Raw genomic sequence first — 21,456 nt, 5'->3', positions numbered from 1 at the left:
AACAGAAGGTACTCTACCCAACTCATTCTATGAAGCCACAATTACTCTGATACCTAAACCACAAAAAGACCCAACAAAGATAGAAAACTTCAGACCAATATCCCTTATGAATATTGATGCAAAAATCCTCAATAAAGTTCTTGCTAACCGAATCCAAGAACACACAAAACAATCATCCATCCTGACCAAGTAGGTTTCATCCCAGGGATGCAGGGATAGTTCAATATACGGAAATCCATCAACGTAATCCAGTATATAAACAAACTCAAAGACAAAAACCACATGGTCATCTCCTTAGATGCGGAAAAAGCATTTGACAAGATCCAACACCCATTCATGATAAAAGTCTTGGAAAGATCAGGAATTCAAGGCCCATACCTAAACATGATAAAAGCAATCTACAGCAAACCAGTAGCCAACATCAAAGTAAATGGTGAGAAGCTTGAAGCAATCCCTCTAAAATCAGGGACTAGACAAGGCTGTCCACTTTCTCCATACCTATTCAACATTGTACTTGAAGTCCTAGCCAGAGCAATTCGACAACAAAAGGAGATCAAAGGGATACAAATTGGAAAAGATGAAGTCAAAATATTACTTTTTGCAGATGATATGATAGTATATATAAGTGACCCTAAAAATTCCACCAGAGAACTCCTAAGCCTAAACAGCTTCGGTGAAGTAGCTGGATATAAAATTAACTCAAACAAATCAATGGCCTTTCTCTACACAAAGAATAAACAGGCTGAGAAAGAAATTAGGGAAACAACACCCTTCTCAATAGTCACAAATAATATAAAATATCTTGGCGTGACTCTAACTAAGGAAGTGAAAGATCTGTATGATAAAAACTTCAAGTCTCTGAAGAAAGAAATTATAGAAGATCTCAGAAGATGGAAAGATCTCCCATGCTCATGGATTGGCAGGATCAACATTGTAAAAATGGCTATCTTGCCAAAAGCAATCTACAGATTCAATGCAATCCCCATCAAAATTCCAAATCAATTCTTCAACAAATTAGAAAGAGCAATCTGCAAATTCATCTGGAATAACAAAAAACCTAGGATAGCAAAAACTCTTCTCAAGGATAAAAGAACCTCTGGTGGAATCACCATGCCGGACCTAAAGCTTTACTACAGAGCAATTGTGATAAAAAAAACTGCATGGTACTGGTATAGTGACAGACAAATAGACCAATGGAATAGAATTGAAGACCCAGAAATGAACCCACACACCCACGGTCACTTGATCTTCGACAAGGGAGCTAAAAACATCCAGTGGAAGAAAGACAGCATTTTCAACAAATGGTGCTGGCACAACTGGTTGTTAACATGTAGAAGAATGAGAATCGATCCATTCCTATCTCCTTGTACTAAGGTCAAGTCTAAGTGGATCAAGGAACTACACATAAAACCAGAGACACTGAAACTTATAGAGGAGAAAGTGGGGAAAAGCCTTGAAGATATGGGCACAGGGGAAAAATTCCTGAATAGAACAGTAATGGCTTGTGCTGTAAGATCGAGAATTGACAAGTGGGACCTCATGAAACTGCAAAGCTTCTGCAAGGCTAAAGACACCATCAATAAGACAAAAAAACCACCAACAGATTGGGAAAGGATCTTCACCTATCCTAAATCAGATAAGGGACTAATATCCAATATATATAAAGAACTCAAGAAGGTGGACTCCAGAAAGTCAAATAACCCCATTAAAAAATGGGGCTCAGAACTGAACAAAGAATTCTCACCTGAGGAATACCGAATGGCAGAGAAGCACCTGAAAAAATGTTCAACATCCTTAATCATCAGGGAAATGCAAATCAAAACAACCCTGAGATTCCACTTCACACCAGTCAGAATGACTAAGATCAAAAATTCAGGTGACAGCAGATGCTGGCGAGGATGTGGAGAAAGAGGAACACTCCTCCATTGTTGGTGGGATTGCAAGCTTGTACAACCACTCTGGAAATCAGTCTGGCGGTTCCTCAGAAAATTGGACATAGTACTACCGGAGGATCCAGCAATACCTCTCCTGGGCATATATCCAGAAGATGTCCCAACCGGTAAAAAAGACACATGCTCCACTATGTTCATAGCAGCCCTATTTATAATAGCCAGAAGCTGGAAAGAACCCAGATGTCCCTCAACAGAGGAATGGACACAGAAATTATGGTACATTTACACAATGGAGTACTACTCAGCTATTAAAAAGAATGAATTTATGAAATTCCTAGCCAAATGGATGGACCTGGAGGGCATCATCTTGAGTGAAGCAACACAATCACAAAAGAACTCACACAATATGTATTCATTGATAAGTGGATATTAGCCCAAAACTTAGGATACCCAAGATATAAAATTCAATTTGCTAAACGCATGAAACTCAAGAAGAATGAAGACCAAAGTGTGGACACTGTGCCCCTTCTTAGAATTGGGAACAAAACACCCAGGGAAGAAGTTACAGAGACAAAGTTCGTAGCTGTGATGAAAGGATGGACCATTTAGAGACTGCCGTATCCAGGGATCCATCCCATAAGCAGCTTCTAAACGCTGACACCATTGCATACACTAGCAAGATTTTGCTGAAAGGACCCAAATATAGCTGTCTCTTGTGAGACGATGCCGGGGCCTAGCAAACACAGGAGTGGATGTTCACAGTCAGCTATTGGATGTATCACAGGGCTCCCAATGGAGAAGCTAGAGAAAGTACCCAAGGAGCTAAAGGGATCTGCAACCCTATTGTTGGAACAACATGATGTACTAACCAGAACCCCGGAGCTCTTGTCTCTAGCTGCATATGTATCGAAAGATGGCCTAGTCGGCCATCAATGGAAAGAGAGGCCCATTGGACTTGCAAACTTTATATGCCCCAATATAGGGGAATGCCAGGGCCAAAAGAATGGGAATGGGTGGGTAGGGAAGTGGGGGGCGCTATGGGGGACTTTTGGGATAGCATTGGAAATGTAATTGAGGAAAATATGTAATAAAAATATTAAAAAAAAAGTGGGAGTGGGTGGGTAGAGGAGTGGGAGGGGGTATGGGGGACTTTGGGGATAGCATTGGAAATGTAAATGAAGAAAATACCTAATAAAATAATAATAAAAAAAAAAAGATCCTGACCTACCAAAGAGACAATCAGAGAGTAAAGAGACAGCCCATAAAATGGAAGATGATCTCTGCCAAATATTCATCTGACAGTAGATTCATAACTAAAATGTATAAAAACTAAAAAAAAATGAACAAAAGAATAAATAATGTACACAATAAATAGATTGGACAATGGAATGAACTTTTTCAAATGAAGTATAAATGGCTAATAAATACATAAAAGAAGTCCAACATCCTTAGCCACCAGGGAAATGCAAATCAAAATCACACTGCAATTCCATTTTTTCTTTTATTGAAAATAGTTTTTTCTCATACTCTAAATCCTGATTAGGATTTCCTGTCCCTCTACTATTTCCAGTTCTTCCCCAACTCCCCTCCAACCCAGATCCACCCCTTCTTCTCCCTTTCTCTCATTAGAAACAAACAGGCTTCAAAAGGATAATAATAAAATAATAAAACTAAAACTAAAACACCAGAATAGGACAAAACAAATAGGCCTTTAAAAAGGCACAAGACATAGATAAGACACAGAGACCCATTCGTTTGCACATTCAGGAATCCCACAAAATATATACACAAAGAACCTGAAGGGTTAAAAAAAAAAAAAAGAAAAGAATTTAAAAATGTAAATACAAAATGTTGAAAGTGCTAACTTCCATTTTCTTCCATGGAGTTTGCTTTCTGTCACCATCTACGGTAGCTGCACGCACTGCCGAACCTCAAGAGTAGTTTGTTTCCCCCATGAGACTCCATTGGAGGAAAGTAAATTTTCATTGCAAGTGGTTATCAGTTAGACACAGTTTCTGGGTTAGGGATGGGGCATGTGCCCACTTCTCCTTTCAGCTCCAGGACCCCAGCTGGTGCAGACTTGGGCAGGCTCTGTGCTTGCTGCTTCAGTCTCTGTGAGTTCATTCGAGCGTTCTTCATGTTGATTTAGAGGCCTTGTTTTCATGGTGTCCTCTTCCCCCTCTGGCTCCTACACTGTTTTCAGCTTCTCTTCTTCAGGGTTTCCCCAAGCCCCAAGGGGAGGCATTTGATAAAGATGTCCCATTTAAGGCTGAGTGTTCCAAGGTCTCTCACTCTTTGCATATTGTCTGGCTGTAGGTCTGGTATAGGTTTAATCTGTGACCATATGTCCATATTTGCCTGAGAGACTCACAAGTTGGAATCAGCATTAGTAAGGGGTGCTCCTTCCCTTACTAAAGCATGTCAATTTAGATGGTGTTTTATACTTCCCCATAGGTGTAATCTACCACCAAAATGGTTTCTACTCTCTGATTATGACAAACACATTTGAGGCCCTGTACTTTCCCATCAACTTACTCCTTACTCTCAGTTCGCCTTTTCTTTCTGCTCTCCTTCTCCATCCCTCTTTCCAATGTCTCCCTAATTTCTTCTATCCACGAGTGCCTTGCTCTGTCTCTGAGGAAAAGGAATGCAAATCAACTTTTAAGTCATTCAGAGTCTCAGAGGGACAAGACTTACAAGACCACCATTCCTGGTACCACCACTATTTGACATCTTACACAGTATGACTTCATTTAACACACTATTAAACTGACAGAGGTCCCCATCTTTTCTTTCCAATTTACCAAAGGCCCCTCCTAAGAATGAAAGCAAAGAGAAAGAAAAACTCCCCCACCTTGCTAAAATGAATGAGTAACAGGCACCTTGAGTAGAGGTCCTGCTTGTAGGCAAGGAGATGGAGTATCAAGCTCGATGAACCTTTCCCACTTGCCAAAAAAAAAGAGATTAACATACATGCTTATGTAAGCAGTCGGGTTTATTCTCAAGACTTTTATCTGTTTCCATTTACTTATCTCAGAGTTTACAGCAGCAGGATTCAAAGACAAATCCTCTTTTGCTCATGGAAAATCATCATTCACTCCAGGAAGCCCAAAGGCATCACCAAAATAAGAGAAACCAGGGAGCAAGAAATGAATGGTAGTAAGACCCAAATCCATTAATGTTCAGCTTCTCTCCCAGAACAGGGGTAGTAATTTGTCTGGTTTGTAACTTTACCCTCTAGTGTCATTGCTAATAAGGAAATTAATAGTAGACCCATGATCTCTTCTTTAATAAAGGCAAGGGACTCTAGCCACATCAGATGCAGAACTAAATTGGGAATCTTTTTTTTTTTAATTTTATTTTTTATTAGGTATTTATTTCATTTACATTTCCAATGCTATCCCAAAAGTCCCCCACCCACCCACTCCCACTTCTTGGCCCTGGCGTTCCCCTGTACTGAGGCAGATAAAGTTTGCATGACCAATGGGGCTCTCTTTCCACTGATGGGAATCTTAAGAAGATAATTCAACTGCATATTGTAGAACTCCGAAAACACAAACTAAAACCATCCTCTGACTGTTCCTTTGTGGCCTTCAGAAAACTTCTTAGAGCTTCAGTTTCCTGTCTGTGGAGACAGGGATTCGTTTGCTATGTGCCTCCTATCACTGGTTCTCTTCATGAATATCTATGGTCATTTGGTCAAGAAAATTTTCTTTCTTCCATCTTCTTCCACCAGGAAAGATGGTTCATTCCCATCTCCTATACCCCATACTAGCCATGGTCTAATGCCTCTGAGATGGTTAATCTTGGCTGACAACTTGATGGAATTCAGATTTACCATAGAAACAAGGGATCATCTAGATTAGATTAACTGAGACAGGACACCCTGCCCTAAATATAGGTGACACTATTGCGCAACCCCTGCCCCCAATGAATGCAAAAAGAGAAGGAAGCTAAGTACCTGATCATCAACTCACTGCCTTAAGGTTTAGCTGCCATGGTTCCACACCATGATGGCCTGAACCCTCAAGCTGGGAACCTTTCCTGCCTTAGCTGCTTTTATCGGGTGTTTTGTCCCCAGCACAGTAGACTGATACAGCCTATGATGGAAGCATCTGAGATCTAGATGCACACTCTTGCTCCTTCCATCTTTCCTTGAATCCAATATGCTGCATGATACAACTTCTGAATGCTAGCTTCTGGCAAAGGGAGATGATTTTTGCTTATATAGATATCCCTCGGCTATGAACTCTCATCACAGATACCTCAGATAAAAGAATCCACTTGAAATTACAAAACAGAATGTGAATACCAACCTTATTATAATTGGGCACTTTGTGTCTACCACTGAGAAGTTAAGTATTCATACTTCATGATTCTTCTGAGGATGTATGTGGATCCAACATATACTTTCAGCCTCAGGGGATTCAATTTTTTCAATCACTATTCCTCCTTAGCAAGAATAACACATTATTACACACTACACTTGCCTAGAAAGGTTCCAATATTCCCTGACTTGCCACCAAAATTCACAGATTCAAATCTGACTCCAAGACATACTTGTTCATTTAAAAAAAAAAGGGGGGGGGGTTGGAGACTCATATGCTCATTTTTCATTAGTAAGAGAAGAGCGTCTTCAGTGACCCTTAAACCTGATCTACAAACAGTGGTCCCGATTTACTAACATTCTGTTCTTGTAAGATGAAAATAGTCTTACGTGGTCAGGACCAGAAACATTAAATACCACTTAGAGGTTTTTTGAAACGTTTCATAATAATCCCATCTTCATTGGTCAACTCACAGGATGGCCTACATCATAAAGAAAAAAAAAAAAGTGCTGCATGTGAAAGACATAAAATGCAGCGTGTTATCAGAACACTATTCTCCCAGTGGGGAGGAAAGACGCCTTAGGAAGAAGTCAGCTGCAGAGGCTTTCTAAATGATAGTTAAGGAGAGTTGTCAAGGGGTTGCCAACCAGGAATGAGTCAGCACTCAGGTGACTTCTTGTGAACCTTCTCCCCACCTTAACTTGTAAAATAAAGGCCAGAGCCAGTGACTGGGGAGTGGAAGGGAAGGTGGAGCTGAAAAGTTTGGGGGAGAAGGAGGAGAGGAGAGAGAAAGGGAAAAGAGAAGGAAGATGGAGGGAGAGGAAGACGATCCAGATTCTACATGGCTTTAAATAGTGACAGGTAGCTATGAATATCATAGGGATGGATAATTACAGGGCAATTTATCTTATCTAGGTGGGCAATTTATATCAGTATCAAATGGCTCTGAATTAATTGCGTGGGCATTTTGTGGAGTGAGAATTTACTGATATAAATCTGACTTTTACATTCCAAGCCTCTAGAGTTTTGATTTTACTGGGTTACTGAGATTTGGGACAGCTGACCATGGGGGCAGGGGAGAGGGAATGGCTGGGAATGTGAACAGAGCAAGAGAACAGCAATGTATGGGGCTGTATGGGGCTAGCTAAGAGGTGGTGAGACAGTAAGTAGCTAGGTGTAGCACAGGATGGTGCCACATTTTTAATATTTCCTGCAACAGTCATTCATATACCTATGTTCACTGCCTGTGATCTGAGTAGAAATGGTGCCTCAGAGTCGGGCAATTTGGTAAACTCCACGATGCCCAGGAGAGAAGTTCATCAAAAGTCTCCCTGCTTCTAAACCTAAAGTCCTGACAGGAGACCTCATCCGCCTCACCCCTCAGGCATAAGACAAATTCCTCATGGTATCTGAATCTTATTAGCTGCAAGATCAATTTGTAGATAGTGTTACCAAAAGGGGACTTCTGTAGAAAAAAAAAAAAAAAGCTTGGTGAGAGCCAAATCTATTCAAGGATAGTTTTAGGACATCACTAACTAGAGTAAAAAGGCTCAGTTATGACTCAGCTAGAAAAGGAGACTTACTCTTTTTTTTTTTTTTTTTTTTTTTTTTTTTTTTTTTTAGTTTTAGTTTTTCAAGACAGGGTTTCTCTTTGTATCCCTGGCTGTCCTGGAACTCACTTTGTAGACCAGGCTGGCCTCGAACTCAGAAATCCACCTGCCTCTGTCTCCCAAGTGCTGGGATTAAAGGCATGCGCCACCACTGCTTGGCTTGTTTTTTTTAAAGACTTATTTATTTTATGTATGTGAGTACACTGCAGCTGTCCTTACACACACCCCAGAAGAGGGCAGCAGATCCCATTAGAGATGGTTGTGAGCCACCATATGATTGCTGGGAGTTGAACTCAGAACCTTGGTAAGAGTAGTCAGTGCCCTTAACCACTGAGCCATCTCTCCAGTGAGACTTACTCTTTACCTGTCCGCTCCACGTTGTATTAAGGAAAGAAGTCCAACTTCTAGCAACCGACATCATGGCATGACTTAGTACTAGGCCCTCACCTTCTCTTCAGCCAACAACCTACTGAGATTCCCAGCATAGGACTCAACAGCATCCTGTCTACAGATGACAAAGAGGATGTTTAATAACATGACTGCCTTACCCAAGGTGCAGGTAAACCTGGAAAGAGACTGTAGATCTGTTCTAGTAGGACACCCCCAGTTTTGGTACAGGCTGGATTTCAGACCCCATACTTAACACACAGCCATACAGATGGACCCATCCCTTATGTCAGAGGCTATAAATAAGCTAGTTTCTAGGCTAGCAGTCCTCACTTGGCCCGCTGCATTGGGGCATCAATCAATACCAGACAAGACAAGAAGAGGGGATGTTAGGAAGGACAATGATGGAGAGAACCCAGTGCCCTTGGCAAGACTCACATGACTATGCCAACAACACCTTGTCGTCTTTACAGACAGGACAGCTCCTGAGATGCAGCACATTCCTATCACTAGCTTCAAATCACCACTGTCTATCTCTATTTTTAGAGATAAAGAACAACCTGGGCTTGTTTGCCCTGGTTTTGTTGTGAAGTCCGACAATGACATGGGCATACCCTATGAAAACAGGCAGAGCAATAAAGTTATCAGTAAAGATATCAAAATGAATAGGGGAAAACTCCCAAGTCAGGATAGATGATTACTAAGAGAGGAAGAATGGGGCCATGTCCTGCAAACCCAGAGAGTCAAGAGGAAATTCCACAGTCCTGACATCAAGATCACTACAGCCAGACCCAAAGCAAGCTGTTCACACATGCAGGAACTAAATATGCAACCTATCCCAAAGGCACTGAGAGAACTGGAGGTCTGGGAATTAGGATACAGACAACCATTGCAAGAGGAGTAAGTGAATATAGCGGGGAAGGAGGGTATCTTCAAAGCAGAAAGAGCTGCAGAGTAGATCAACACTTAAGAGCACTGGCTGCTAAAGGGCCTCAGTATAATGCCTAGCACTCAAGTAGTGGCTTACAACCATCTTTAACCCTGGTCCCAGAGGATCCAACACCCTCTTCTGGCCTCTGCAGGCATTGCACACCATATAGCTTACAGAGGCAGAACATTCATACACTTAAAGTAAAAGTAAATAAAATCTCAAAAAAAAAAAATTCAAAATCAATGGAAATAACAGTCCAAAAAATAATGTGTGTGTTTGTAGGATTCTTACAGAGATAAATGAAAGAATGAATGTGTTCTTTGAAAAGTAAAACAAAAATGGGTGCACTATAAGAACCAGAAAATGTAATAGATAAGAAAGAATACACATAGAGGCCATTCATCCCTCATCCCTCATCCCTCAGCTGAAAACCTTCTAACTGAAAAAGATGATGACCTACAATCAGCCAAGGTGCAGAGAATCAGATACTTAAGAATTCTAGGCCCTAAGGGAGCATAAACACCTCAACCCTCCCCTGAGGCTCAAGGATCATTGTTGAAGAGGGGGCAGAAAGAGTATAAGAGCCAGACATCGTGAGTGGCTGCAAGGAAACACAGGATGATCTGGGCACGTCAGGGCAGCTACACAGATGAACTCAAAGCATATGCAAGCCCAAGCCAGAGCAAAGCCCAGCAAGGAGAGAGGAGGTGGGCACACTCCCACCAAGCCAGGGAGATATTGACAGCCCACAGATGCTGGGCTAAAAGATGGTTTTGTCCAGTACAGACAGCACTATTTTGTCTTTGAGGATTTGGCTGGGTAGACAAGGGGGATGAATTGGAGAAGAGCTGGAAGAGGGGTAACCAAAATTGTCAAAGAGTTAATTTTTGAAAAAAGAGTTTGCCTCCAGCTACACACACTCAAAAAAGTATTGAAAAAGAGCTAAGAACAAACAAACATAAAAGCCAGTTTAGAGACATGAAAAATATATTGACAAGTTTCAAAATACATCTAAACCAATCCTATAAAAATAGAGCAAATGGAAAAGAAGCAATACTTGAAGTGGGTGTGGGTAATAATTTTAAGAACTGCAGAAACACAAGTTCAAAATTTGAAGACGCTGGGCAGTGGTTGCACACGCCTTTAATCCCAGCACTCGGGAGGCAGAGGCAGGCAGATTTCTGAGTTTGAGGCCAGCCTCGTCTACAAAGTGAGTTCCAGGACAGCCAGGGCTATGCACAGAAACCCTGTCTCAAAAAAAACAAAAACAAAGCAAAAAAAAATTTTGAAGACACATTCTGAGAAGCAAGGTGAAGAATCAATAAGAATAAATCCATAAACACAGTATGGTTAAACTACAGAGCATTGTAAAAGCTACAAGATAGGAAAGACAGATTCATCCAAGGAAAAGACTTAGGCCATTAGATTTAGCATTAGTAACAATCAATATTAAGAGAAAGTGGAGCAATATTATCCCCATACTGAGAGGAAATTTTAACCACAAGAATTCCATACTGACCTGCCTACTTTAGCATCACAACTGAGGGATGAAGCTGCCACAGACTCTCACGTGGGGAAAAAATATGGAGGGCATACTTCACATTGATGTTAGTGAGACCAAAGTCTAGGATTTAGTGATAAAGGTTACAGGGGGAAAAAGTGAGCACAGAAGTTTTAAAATGCATAATATGTTTATTTAATATTCATAACAATTTTATGAGTTTCTTTAAAGTTAGAATAAAGCCATGTGCTACCATAAGAAGGATAGATGGTGCGTTTCTTTTGAGAGAAGAGAAAGGGATTCTTTTCTTATCTGTAGAGGTGCAGTAAATACATACAGGCTTACAGAAGTTAAGTAAGTGTATTAGAACTGTAAGGGCAGCTACTAAAATGAGAAAATGTGAATGTATGCTCCAAACTAACAGAGAGAATACAAAGAAAGGGGAGAGGACCAGGCCTGCAGAACACAGGAGTGGTGGAAAGAGACAGGTAGAACAGGAGGCAGGGCAAGACAGGAGGACACAGTGGGGAGGCTGTGGCAGAGGTAGCTGCATGTCTTCCAAAGATTTGTTCTATTCCACAAGTGGGTGCTGCTAGGCCCTGCCTGCAGGGCTGTTTCCAAGACTCATGCTGCATCCAGGACAGTGTGACCAGGTCTCATCAGAGAAAATTGAACAAAAACTACATAAATGACTTATTGTCTGACGTGTTTAAAAAAAAAAAAAAAAGTGTGCTTTCTCCACTTTCACTTTCAGTGCTGACCTGAGAACTTAGATCTGGGGTAGCAGAGCACTAGATGGAAATAGTTCAGATCCTGAAATGACTGTAGGAGACCATCCCTCTGTGCTTAAACCTTGTCCAACATCTTCGTGTCTACCAGGACACCAAAGCATAACAAGAATGAAACATTTATTTTATAAGGATTGGCTAGATCTCCTGAGTTTATATGGATAAATCTGTATTTCAAGACATGTCAAAATTGAAGTTTTAGCTTAAATATTATTAGTAGCAGTCTCGCTTCAAACTTCCTGTGTAGACGATGATGGACTTGACCTTCTGACCCTCCTGCCTCCACCTCCCCAGTACTGTGAATATTATTTAAGAATCAAAACCACAAATATCCTAGTTGAGTATAAGTAATGGATGCAGGCAACATTTTGGAGTTGCTATGAGCACATTTGGCAGAAAACATAAAATTGCAATGTGAAAGAAATCAAAAAATAGTAATGTGAAAGGCAGAAATTACAGATGCTTCTGATGTGGGGGGGGCAGAGCAACCATTTATTAAAACTTGTATTTGTGCAAAAACAATAGTCAACTCTGTGCAAATGAAATACAGCAGGAAAAAAAAAAAAAACCCTAGACTTTCAAATAGCCCGCATATGAGATGGAGCAATAGAGACCCATTAGAATGATATGCAATGTGAATAAAGAGAAAAGCCAAATGGACTTAGTGAATGACTTAGAAAAGGGAAAGGTTGGAGAGAGCAGGAGAAACAAACACACACCATCATAAAACTTTGACCTAGACATGATGACAAGGGAGATAACCAGGTGTTTATTTGCAACCGTTTTGAGTATGTTTTAGGTCCCTCATATATAAGATAACAAAAAGCAAAGGTCACCACTCAGACTAGCCATTGGAGAAGTGAGGAATGCAAGCTCTACAGCTAGGTTTGAACTCTGGCCACAGGATCCTAATGTCTTTCTAAGGCACACAAAATGCATAGTTAATTAAAAACATCATTTTTCTTTCTTTAAAAATAAAGCCAGAAAAGACACTGTCACTAAGACAAAAAGGCCACCAACAGATTGGGAAAGGATCTTTACCAATCCTAAATCTGATAGGGGACTAATATCCAATATATACAAAGAACTCAAGAAGCTGGACTCCAAAAAAGTCAAATAACCCTATTTAAAAAGTGGATTACAGAGCTAAACAAAGAATTCTCAACTGAGGAATACCGAATGGCTGAGAAGCACCTGAAAAAATATTCAACATCCTTAATCATCAGGGAAATGCAAATCAAAACAACCCTGAGATTCCACCTCACGTCAGTCAGAATGGCTAAGATCAAAAATTCAGGTGACAGCAGATGCTGGCGAGGATGTGGAGAAAGAGGAACACTCCTCCATTGCTGTAGGATTGCAAGCTTGTACCACTACTCTGGAAGTCAGTCTGGTGGTTCCTCAGAAAATTGGACATGGTACTACTGAAAGATCCAGCAATACCTCTCCTGGGCATATACCCAGAAAATGTTCCAACTTGTAATAAGGACACATGCTCCACTATGTTCATAGCAGCCTTGTTTATAATAGCCAGAAGCTGGAAAGAACCCAGATGTCCCTCAACAGAGAAATGGATACAGAAAATGTGGTACATTTACGTAATAGAGTACTACTCAGCTATTAAAAACAATAAATTTATGAAATTCTTAGGCAAATGGATGGATCTGGAGGATATCATCCTGAGTGAGGTAACCCAATCACAAAAGAATTCACATGATATGCACTCATTGATAAGTGGATATTAGCCCAGAAACTTAGAAAACCCAAGATACAATTTGCAAAACACATGAAACTCAAGAAAAAGGAAGACCAAAGTGTGGATACTTTGTACCTCCTTAGAATGGGGAACAAAATACCCATGGAGGGAATTACAGAGACAAAGTTTGGAGCTGAGATGGAAGGAAGGACCATCCACAGACTGCCCCACCTGGGGATACATCCCATAAACAGCCACCAAACCCAGACACTATTGTATATGCCAGCAAGATTTTGCTTACAGGACCCTGATATAGCTGTCTCTTGTGAGGCTATGCCAGTGCCTGGCAATACAGAAGTGGATGCTCACAGCCATCTATTGGATGGAACACAAGGCCCCCAATGGAGGAGCTAGAGAAAGTACCCAAGGAGCTGAAGGGGTCTGCAACCATATAGGAGGAACAACAATATGAACTAACCAGTTACACGCACGCACACACACACACACACACACACACACACACACACACACCCCAGAGCTGTGTCTCTAGCTGCATATGTGGAGGGCCATCATTGGGAGGAGAGGCCCTTGGTCTTGCAAAGATCATATGCCCCAGTACAGGGGAATGCCAGGGCCAGGAAGCAGGAGAGGGTGGGTTGGTGAGCAGGGTTGGGTGTGGGGATATAGGGGACTTTTTGGATAGCATTTGAAATGTAAATGAAGAAAATATCTAAGAAAAAAAAAATAAAGCCAGAGCTGAGCTTAGTGGTACACGCCTTTAATTCCAGCACCTGGGCTGCAAAGGCAGTCAGATCTTTGTTTGTCTAACTTCAAAAGTCCCCATACTCTATAGCAGAATCAACAATGTTAAAAGTCCAAAATTCAAGGTCTCTTCTGAGATTCATCCAATCACTTAACTATAATCCCCAAAGCAAGACAGGAAACCATGTGGGCAAACTCCAACCTCTGCATCTCCATGAGTGATGTCAAAGTGGTCTTCAGATCTACAATTCCCTTTTCATATTTGTTGACTGCAACAAACTTCTTTCTCCTGGGCTGGTTCCACTCCCTGATAGCAGCTTTCCTACAGCTCTGGCATCTTGAACATCTTGGGGTCTCCAAGGCAACTTCAATGTTACAGCTTCTTGTTTCAATGTCTGGGATCCATACATGATCTTCTGGGCTTCTCCAGCTCTGCCCTCTGTAGCACTCTAAGCTCAGGGTGATCCACTCCACCGATGCTGCTGTTCTTGGTGATTATCCCATCATACTGGCATCTCCAGTACACTGGGGTCTTCCACTGTAACTAGGTTTCACAAATAGACTCTCATAGGCTCTCTTCATGGTTTCAAGCATCAAATCCTTTGCATGACCCCTTCAGTCCTGGGCCTTCCACTGCAACTGAGACTGCACCTTCACCAATGGTCTTCCATGGCCTCTCACAGTGCCAAGCCTCAGCTGCTCTTCTTCATGACCCGCCATGCCTTCAAAACCAGATGGGTGACTCTTACACATTACTAAATACAGCTGTAGCACAAGGTACAATCTTGGCTATCCCTGGAAACACAGCTTCTTTGTGCTCTCAGAAAACACTTCTCAGATTTCACCTCAGTGATGCTGGTCTCTTCTTAAACACCACTAATTTCTTAGCTCCAGCTAACCAGCATCAATCGTGTCAGTAGTCTCTTCCTCTTAACTATAAAGCCAGAGCCAAATGACCAAAGCTGCTGAGTTCTGCTGCTTCCTGGAGCTGGAACATGGCCCCTTGTTCTATTACATATCTATTACATTCTGTTTTCCAACTCCTTCACTGTCTAAGCTTAGCTTGTAAGACTCCAGGGATCCTTAGCTTACCAGGGACCCCACTCCCACCCCCAAGTGAACCACATGGAGTCAGGATCAATGCAAAAAGCAAGAGAAATTTATTATTCCAGTGCACTGGGGTCGTTCCAGACCCGAAGGAAAGGTGGCAACCCCCAGCACCCCATTGGTGAGTTTTTATATGGTTTCCAGGGGCAGAATAGAGCATCAGCAACTAGGCACAATATGATTGGCCAAACAGTGCACCCTTTAAACTGATAGGTCTTTAGGGAATGAGGTGACAAGGACTCCCCTTTTCTGAAGGTGGGCAACAGTCAGTCCTGCGGAATGTGTCCCCACCTGAAGGTCAGTTCCTGCCCTGTGGTCTGAGAAATGGTAGTTAGCCTCTCCTTCTGGAGGGGCAATGGTTTCTTGACCTTCCCAAAGTTCCTTAACTGACCTTTTCAGCGGTCCCAGAACTTGCTCTGTAGACTGACTTTGAACTCTTGCCTGTCTCCTAAATGCTGGGATTAAAGGTGTGTACTACCAAGCCTGGATCTAAAACTTGCTTTGCCCCATGCTGACCTTGAACTCAGAGATCTGCTTGCCTCAGTCTCCTGTAATAAAAGGTGTGTACTACCACACCTGGTCCTAAACTTAGCTGGATCGGAATCTTGCCTCAAGGTCACCACTCCCTTAATTCAATGCAATATCCTTGAACACCGGGTTCAGCTTCATTTCCCTTCCTGGTGGCCCTCATATGTTTTATATTTTTCCTTTCTAAGCTTGCTGTGCTTGTTCAAAACACTTTTCATGAGACTTAACCAGAGAACAGAGTTTCTGCTGGGTTTTCTTTTCTTTTTCTTTTTCTTTTTCTTTTCTTTCTTTCTTTTTTTTTTTTTTATTTTGAGAGTTCCTTTGTCAATATAGTTAATATAAATCTCTTTACCTTAGCCTCAGGTAAACCCTAAAGAGAAGAGCAGAAAACAGCTACTTTCTTCAGCAAAATATCACAAAAATATCACGGACTCTAGGCCATACACTGAAATTCTTCTCCACTGAACTCTCTTGGGCCGGGTCTGCACAGTTCAAATCAATCTCAGCAAGAAAGCCTTTCATATTCTTACTAGGATAGCCCTTTAACCCCCACTTAAACCACTCCACTGCTTTTCAAATACAAATTCCCTGAATCCATATTCTTCCAGACAAAAGCATGGTCAGGCCTATCACAGCAATAACCCATCCCTGGTACCAACTTCTATCTTAGGGTTTTACTGCTGTGAACAGATACCAAGATGAAGGCAACTCTTATAAGGACAGCATTTAATTGGGGCTGGCTTTCAGGTTTAGAGGTTCAATCCATTATCATCATGGTGGGAACATGGCAGCATTCGGGCAGGCATGGTGCAAGAGTAGCTGAGAGTTCTACATCTTCATCTGAAGGCTGCTAGTGGAAGACTGGCTTCCAGGTGCTAGGATGCAAGTCCACAGTGGCCCACCTACTCCAACAAGGCCACACTTCCAAATAATGCCATTCCCTGGGCCAAGCATATACAAACCATCACAAATAAGATACAAGAATGGGCTTGCTCTAGCTGGAAGAGGAGTAAGGGGAGGGGATACTGTAATCAGGATATTACTATACGAAGCAAAAAGACCTATTTTCAATAAAACAGAGATAAAGAATACTTTCTTCTTTTTTTATTTTTACAGAAACAAAATAGATTTTATTAGAACTAGTTCACTTATGAATTACCAGAGAATGCAAGACATTGTTCTCGGTGTATGCAAATGAACATAATTGGTGTATATTACCTTGAGTTAATAAGTGGAAAGAAAACATCTCAGAAAAGTTTACTCTCCTAATCTATTCCCCCGGTTATTGTCTCACCTTGATAATTTATACTTTAATGTCTTCCAGTTGCACATCAGAGTTAATATTGGAGTAGTTGAACTAGAACAACATTTGAAACTTTCTACATCCTTATTTTTAAGCATGTGCTGGGTGGTTTTATGTCAGTTTGACATAAGCATATACAAACAGAGAGTTAACAGAGAGGAGGGAGCTTCATTGAAAATGTCTCTTTAAGACAAGGCTCTAAGACAAGCAGTGGTGGGGCACACCTTTAATCCCAGCACTTGGGAGGCAGGTGGGTTTCTGAGTTTGAGGCCAGCCTGGTCTACAGAGTGAGTTTCAGGACAGCCAGGACTGCACAGAGAAACCCTGAAAAAAGACAATGTTCTTAATTAGTGATTGATGGGGGAAGGCTCTGTCCATTGTGAGTGGTGGCCTTGTGTTTGATAACAAAACAGGTTGAGCAAGCCAGTAAGCAGCACCCCTCCATGGCCTCTGCCATCAGCTCCTCCCTCCACGTTCCTGCCCCCATTGCTTTTGATGACTTCTAAATGGAACTGTGAGTGGAATAAACCTTTCCTCTTCCAGTTGCTTTTCATCGTGATGTTTCATCAGAAATAGTAACCCTAACTAAGCCAAAGGGATTATAAGAGTATTTTACTTACTTATCTTACAAACTGAGAAGAAATCTTAAATTAGGATATTGAGAACCTACAAAATTAGAATCATCTTAAATCAATATATATAGGGTTCCTTTAATTTAGAAATATCTCAGTTCAAATTAGTAGCATTTGCCTGGATTTAGGAAAATATTGCACATTCACTACGAGGCAAAAAAATACCTTTTCTGAAAGATAAATGCAGGTACGAAGTCCCAAAATTGTAAAGATGAAGAATAAAGAGACAGGTCCCCAAACTTCCCAACTCTGGCATCTCATATTAAAGCCCCTTGCTAGTGAGCACAACATTCCTATCTGACTGAGTCTAAAGAAGATAAAGTCATAAAAAGATAAGTTTTTCCGGAGGATTTCACCCAACAGAGATTTTATCTCTAAAAATAGTCATAGCGTATATTCAATAAATCTTCACACCAAATTCCCAACTATTGCTATCAAAGGTTAGCACTGAATCATCTGTGGAAAGACAAAGAAACTATAAAATTAACAGAGAGTACTTCAATAAGAAAAAGTCATCAAATTTCTATTGTCATTTAGAAATGAAGAAAAACGTATCTGAGCTTTAATTAGACCATAAACTGTACTTTCTCGGATTATAAATATACTTAGCTTTGTTAGGTGAGTCCACTGGGAAACTCAGTGGAAGAACTCCAAACTTATATAAAACTGTTTTTTTTAATTAAAACCATGCCTCTTCTGTGGATTAAAAAGAGAAACGTGTATCAGAGATTTTAAGTAATGTATAAAACAATAAAAACATATGATACAGCCAACTCAAAGGAGAACTTTTAAAATTATGTAGAATAAAGGAATGTTGAGATGAAGGTACAAAAGGAAGCAAAACTGGCTTCTTACAGAGAGGTCCCCTGAGGGCCAGGCCAGCGCCTGCAGCCTGACAACAAAGACTACTTTGCACTGCTGTCCTTTACCTATACTTACATGGTTGTAAAACAGCTCCCATAGACTCCGCTGTCCTTTACCTACACTTACATAGCTGTGAAACAGCTCCCATAGACTCCGCTGTCCTTTACCTACACTTACATAGTTGTAAAACAGCTCCCATAGACTCCGCTGTCCTTTACCTACACTTACATAGTTGTAAAACAGCTCCCATAGACTCCGCTGTCCTTTACCTACACTTACATAGTTGTAAAACAGCTCCCATAGACTCCGCTGTCCTTTACCTACACTTACATAGTTGTAAAACAGCTCCCATAGACTCCGCTGTCCTTTACCTACACTTACATAGTTGTAAAACAGCTCCCATAGACTCCGCTGTCCTTTACCTACACTTACATAGTTGTAAAACAGCTCCCATAGACTCCGCTGTCCTTTACCTACACTTACATAGTTGTAAAACAGCTTCCATAGCCTTCGACTTAGATATCAGATCCCAGACAATGAAGCTTTCCACCCACACATATTTCATACACAAGGGTCACCTATCCTTTGAAACAAAACAGAAGGGGGGGAAATGAGTTTATCCACGGGTTAACATATAGCTACTACAAGAAATTTAGGATGTTCATCTATGACAGCTTCCCCCATTGACCCGTCTAGCAGGTCCAGTTATTCGAGGGTCTCGAGGGGACCTCCTCCTAAGAACCAAATGTGGGGTAGAGAGGGACGAGGGCCTTGTGCGAATAACGACACGGAAACCCTTCTGGAATGCATCAAGGCCCCAAATGTATTAGTCAGGCCCGAGGTTTAAATGCACAAGCAAAGGGGGAAGTACAGATACTTATCAGTGGGAGGGGTAGGGCAATACAAGCAAAAGGAGAAGTACTTATGGGAGGGGGGGGCAATACTTTTGGCAGCTACACGGGGAAGCAGGAACTTGGTGATATCAGGGTGTGGTCAGGACATCGGCGATGACTTAGGGCTGGCCCGCTTGACCCCTTTTTCTTCTCGGGGGGAGAGGCCCAATTTAGAGATCAAGAGTTGCCTTAATAGCTCCCAACACCCCATCTGGCAAGTTCAATGAAACATTCACTACAAATTAAGTGAAGTGCTTACTGTGAGAAAACTCTATGCACAATGAAGATCTCACACCAGTGTCAAAGCAAGAACACAGCTCTCACCTCAAGGGTAGTAAGAGACATTTCTGGAGCCAAATATGAGTGGCCATGACCCGAAAAGCATAGATTCAGGTTCACCTCAATTCTTGTGTTCAAAAATGGTCATATGGAGTTTTAACACTAACAGAGTTAAAAGAAAGCCACAAGTCAAGGTATTTAAAAACCACTTTTTAAAAAAAATGTATATATTCACAATATGTGTAGCCACCATATGGGTATTGAGAATTGGACTCAGGTCCTCTGCAAGGACGGCAAGTGCTCTCAACTGCTCGGCTATCCCTCTGGACCCTACAAGTATCTTTTAAGAAGCACAGATCATTGGGGAGATGTTCTATATCACTCGTTGGATGACTAGAATAGATCAAACCTCTAGAGGCTGTCAGAAATTGAGTCGGGGATCTATCACCAGGCAAGTTTGGGAAGTGGTAATATAGCATGCTTTAGTTTATAGAATTAGATACCAAAAATGAAATAGACTAGTAAGTACATCTCTTAAAAGATATATCGCTTTTCTTTTTTCCCCAAAATTGTGCAGGACCACTGGATTCATCCTGAATGTAGCCATAAAGGGAGAGGGGAGGGGAAAAGGCAGAGGAGTGGTAGAGAATTCAAGAGAAGCTTCTGATGGGGAAAAAGAAGAGAGGAAAGATAATGACAAATGCAAAGCAGACCTTACAAAGGCCACGAGTTCCAAGGGAGAACTCCAAGTATTCAAAACGATCTCTCAGAAACCCATGGCCCTCTCAGGAGCTCCTGCTCTGGTGTTTTGTAGGTTCTCATAATGGTTGCCACCTGGAATCCAGGTTGATCACCTCAGTCTCAGAAGCTTGAGCTTAACCATGTCAGAGGAGATGAAGCACATCATAGGTGCGGTGATGACTCAGCTCTTCCTGCCAAGGAGGATGTAAGGATTTGGGTTGAGTTGCTTCTCTTTTAAATGAGAGCAAAATTCCTGAACAGGAAATAACTTGCGGTGGATGCTCGATTTTTCTTGTTCTTGCTTTTAAAGAGGGTCAGAGCACAGGAAGTTCCGAATAAAAAGAACTACAGCCAAGTTGACTTTCTACCAATCAGTGTGTACTATCCTGCTATGGCAGAAGGACAACTCAGAAGTGCGGTTGTGAAATGATAGACTTAAAGTCTTTTTCCTTCCTAACCCACTGAAAAAAAGTGTTGACTTAATGGTACTCAGTGGTGTGAAGGAAAGAGAAATGGAGCTGGCCTCAAACACTGACAGGGTCTGTGCCAATACTATTCAAGGGAGCTTAGTCTCAGTTTCCTTTCTCTGAAAAAATACATCTCATTAGATCTAAAAAGTCGTTGATTATAAGATGCATGACAGTTTGAGAAAATTACCCAGTAAGTAGTTTTAAGTAGCTATTTTTGGATAAAACAACAGAATTACTGCTAATGTGAACAAGTAGGATTATTATGACAATAATATTTACTAACAATGAAGTCCAAATGTTCCAGAATACAAAAATAATTTTTCCTTATTTAAAAAATCTGAGGAAATCCTTCAAATAAATGTCTCCTAGAGCTAAGTTGTTAACCATGCCTATTAAACTTATCATTCTCACAAAAGCAAATCTTAATTCAAGATTCGACTACTTTAAAAGACACCCACCTACTGCAAACTTTCCTAAATGTCTCTTAGAAGATGTAATAAAAACCAGTATTTTCCCATGAAAAGACTGGCTGATCACATATATTTTAGGGTAGAAGAGCAAGATTTTAAAAATTAAACGGTTAATGTGGTATCTTAAACAATTTTCTTTGTTTGTTTTTGTTTTTGTCCTGGCTATTCTGGAACTCACTCTGTAGACCAGGCTGGCCTCAAACTCAGAAATCCGCCTGCCTCTGCCTCCCAAGTGCTGGGATTAAAGGCATGTGCCACCACGCCCAGCTTAAAC

The sequence above is a fragment of the Mus caroli genome, unplaced genomic scaffold (assembly GCF_978045245.1).
Source record: "Mus caroli unplaced genomic scaffold, Mus_caroli_1 scaffold_14, whole genome shotgun sequence".
Classification (NCBI taxonomy): Eukaryota; Metazoa; Chordata; class Mammalia; order Rodentia; family Muridae; genus Mus; species Mus caroli.
This window is presented reverse-complemented; position numbering follows the sequence as displayed.